A 4,066-nucleotide genomic window follows, 5' to 3' on the forward strand; every position below is an offset into this window, starting at 1 on the left:
AACCCACTTTAGGAGTAGAGGGTTCAGGGGCCCAGGCACCTGCATCCCCTGCCCCACGTGGCTCTGGCCTCTGTTCTCCCGTTGTCTCTCAGCTACTTTGTTGCAAAGTTCTGGGCACGGAGGGGAAGTTTCTAGGGACTCTGGCTTTTGTTTCTTTCTTTTTTTTCTGGTGACCTTTCCATGTAATTAAAAGGCAGCTATTCCAGGAGGCGAGGCAGCCGGAAGCAGAGACGCTGTTCTCTGTGTACGTGTGTGGAAATTTATTGTCTGGAGCACAGAATTCTGCTGGAGGCTGCTGTGCTAAAAACATCTGCTGCTTCACTGGGGGTGGGGGGTGGTAAAGACCCCGATCCAGAAAACTTCCCCCCTGCAGACCTGCAGACCAGCAGGGTGCACATCTGTGCTCACTGACCCTCGAGTGGCCCCACTATGGGGGATGGCACCTCTGCTTTTTTCGGGAGACTAGCTCTCCTGAAGGCCCATCAGCCCAGTGATGTCCATGGGCTCGGCCTCACCCGGGCGGCCACTGGGTTGATGAGCCGTGCCCCGCTCCCCCCTGCCCCAGGATTCAGGTTTGCGGCCTTTGTCCGTCAGCACAGAGCCGGCGCTGGGGGGCCCTGGGGGGCACAGCACACTCCTGCCCTTTTCTTGGATGTGGAATCTCATGCTCGGGCCCCTTCTTGGCTTGCCGTTTGAGGGGGACTCCCCTTGCACTAGAACTAGAGGCAATGTCAGGGAGATGAATGTCCAGCTTAGGGAAACGTGTTTCTAGACAGGCCAGGCCAGAGCACGGTGGGTGTAGCCCTCGCCTGGGAGGACCTGGTTCAAATCCCAGCACCCACTTCTTCGTTTGCCACATGACTCCCCTGGAGGGGAGCCACCCCCTCCTCTGTCGGGGCCTAGCCTGCTCCCCACAAAGGTGTGCACAGCACCCCCTCACTCCACTCTGGTCTAAGAATGCTGGGAAAGTTTATTTTCTGGACGGAAATCCTTCCTTGGCTGTGCCTTCCCTGAGCTGGGTCTGGGGCCCATCTCTTCCTTCTGGTTCAGGTCAGCACCTCCCCAGAATGGTACCCCTCCCTCGAGTTGCTGGGCCCCTGGGTGCAAGGTCCAGATGTCCTGCGGCCCCTGAGCCCCCTGCCCGGCCGGGCCTCCACCCCTTGGCTCTCCGTAGCTGCAGCTGCTGAGGGTAAGGCAGGCCTGGCCTGGGCCCAGCTCCCCTGTGCCACGGAGAATTGCAATTTAGCAAGCCCGTCAAAATCCCGAGGCAGGAGCCCAGAGCCACATCTGTGACATCAAGGCATCCCAGCGGCATCAGGGGCCTTCCGTCCCCATCCGCCTCCTCGCCCTGGTCCACTTCCCACAGGCCTGGATTAGGCCCCAGCAGCTGGGCGGGGGCGGGGGCCAGGGGAGCAGGGGGCGCCGGGCTGGGCGCCCAGGCGAGTGGGGCCCTGGGTCTCTCTGGCCCAGCCTTGCCACGTGGTCCCTGGTAGGGTGCTGCACCCTGGACCTCAGGCATCCCATCGGTAAATGGGGGTGGAGTCTGCCTGCCCATCCATGGGGTCCTGGAGGCGGTAGCCACACCCTGGCAAACCCACATGCCGACAAAGAGGGGCTGGTGGAGGGCTCTAAGGGTCTCGGAAGAGCTCAGGTCACTCAGGAAGGGGGTGAGTGGAGATGGCATTGCAAGTGGGGCCTCAGGGCAGGAAGGGGCTGAAGCTGGGATGCAGTGGGTGAGTCTGGTGGTCAGGATCTTGCACTGGGCCTCAGGAGCTGGCAGAGCTGGGGCAGGAAAAAGAGTGAAGCTGGGGCCTCGGCAGACTGTGCGCAGGCCCCTCCTCTGCCTTCTCTGCTTAGAAACTAAGAATGTGTGTTTGTAGCAACCTATGTGGCCCCTTAAAGCATCTCTGATGTGTACCAGGCACTTGCATGGCCAGGAAGAGCACAGGCCTCATGAACCACAAGGCCGAAGGGCCAAATCACTCCCTCCAGACCCCCTGAGGATCAGAGCCTCTGCAGACCAGAGCGCAGGGCACACACAGAATCCCAGAATCCCACACACAGATTTGCTTGCCTCCAGGGATGGAGAGCTCACTACCTCATTGGGAGCCAATTCCTTCATGGAGGAGTTCTCATCATTAGGAAAGAGCTTTCTAGAACTGCTCTTGGGTCCCAGTGCCTCTGGAGGTGGCAACCTGAACCTCCTGACCTCTTTCCTCCAGACCAAGTCTCAAAGCTTCTTTTACCTGCTCCTTGCATGATACACTTCAGTGCCTTCCTCTGAACAGGAGTCATTTGTCAGCTTCTCCCAGAACTGAGCATCAGTGCCCCAGCTGTAGTCTGCAGCAGACTCTCACCTCCCTAGCTGTGAAGACCCCGCTCCTATTAATTAAAGCCTAGGGGTCTTTCTCTGACCCATCACACTGTTGAGTCTTGCACGGAGTGGGGCTGGTCATTCTGATGGCGATAATGGATGAAGCAGGAGGACAACATGTGCAGCTTGGGGAAACTGAGGCCCAGAGAAGAAGGACCCTGCTCAAAGTTACACAGTGCACCATCAGTAGGGCTGGGGGAAGAACCAGAGCTCCTGCCTGTCCTCTTAGGACACGGTTCCTTCATCTAGACAGAGAGAAGGGCCTCCATCCACCCTTTGCTCCCTCCTCCTTCCTCTGTTCTCCCGCCCTCACTTCCTGAGAACCTCCAAGCTAAGCCAGAGAAGGTGAGGCCCACGGCCTTCAGATGGTCATGATTACGCGTGGAGGGGTGAGCGCAGGGCAGGAGGGGACCCGGGCCCCATGTCCTGCTAACTGTTCCAGGGAATCAGCAGCGCCCAGGGGCTTGGGGGCCAAGGTCCTGCACAGTTGACCTCGTCCAGCTCATTCTGCAAGCTGGGTGTTTCTGAGATCGCTGGGCCTGCACATTCCTTTCTGCTGAGGGAACTCCCGGCAAGTGTGGAGAGGCACCGGCCAGCTCCAGGAGGGTTTCTGGTGGGAAAAGAAAGGCAACTCGCGTTCGCTGGGCGCTAATGGGCACCAGGTGCCGATGCAAGGGAGGGGGGCATCTCTCCTGTGCCACTCGGCCGTGTTCTCCTTGCCGAGGGGGGCAGTGACCTGACATGGGGGTGATGATGGCACCTCCTTCCAGGACTGTCGACAAAAGGCTCAGCTCACGGAAGGGTCCAGCTCAGAGCCCGGAGCCCGTGGGTGTCCACTGAGTCTCACTGTTACTGTCACCAGCCCTGTAGCAGATCTGGGATTCGAACCCGTGTCCACGAGCCAGGGCAGCGCCTCCATGGTAGGTGGTAAGGGCCACGCTGTTCCGGAGTGGCTGCCTTCCTGCATCGCCACCAGTCTGGTCCCCGACCTGAGGCTTCCAGTGGTCCCGGGGAAGCAGTGGGTGTGGGGCTATGGCCTCGGCCTCTGTCCCAGCGGAGAACATTCCACAGCGGGAAGCTGCAGCCTGGGCACCCCATAATTTTTACAAACCTCCAGCCTCGTAAAAAAGCGCACAGTGGCCTGAACAACCTTGGCCGGGAGCCTTGTGGGAAAGCGGAGGCACTGAGGCTGGGCACCAGTGATCTTGGCCAGAGGCCACCTCCTGCCTGTACTCGGGATCTTTCCCTCAGGCCTCGGACCCGGACCTGTCCACTGTGGCCCTTCGGATAAAGGCTGCCCCACTAAGTGGCTCAAGGAGGTCCTCCGTGCCGGCCACCCAGCCCGCCACCCCCATGGCCTCCCATCTGGAGCTCTTGGCCCACCGCCCTGAGCTGCCTGTAACCCACCCCTGTGCTCCCCTCCCACTGGGCACAGGCCTTTGCATGTGCTGTTCCTTCTGCACAGAATGCCCTTCCCCTCCCTCTGTAAGAACGCAGAGATAATGACATGTCTTTATCCAAGAGGGCCTCCTGTGTCTGGGGACCTCGGAGGAGGGGACACGTGTCTGCCTTGATGTTCTCCAAACAAGGGATGGGGTGTCCAGGAGAGAAGGAAGGCAGGGCAGGTGCTAGGGGCCCCGAAGCCTGAGCACGGTCCTGGGAGTCACTGGGGAGCTCCTTGTGGGAGGGGGT

The sequence above is a fragment of the Neophocaena asiaeorientalis genome, unplaced genomic scaffold (assembly GCF_003031525.2).
Source record: "Neophocaena asiaeorientalis asiaeorientalis breed wild unplaced genomic scaffold, Neophocaena_asiaeorientalis_V1.1 scaffold476, whole genome shotgun sequence".
Taxonomy (NCBI): Eukaryota; Metazoa; Chordata; class Mammalia; order Artiodactyla; family Phocoenidae; genus Neophocaena; species Neophocaena asiaeorientalis.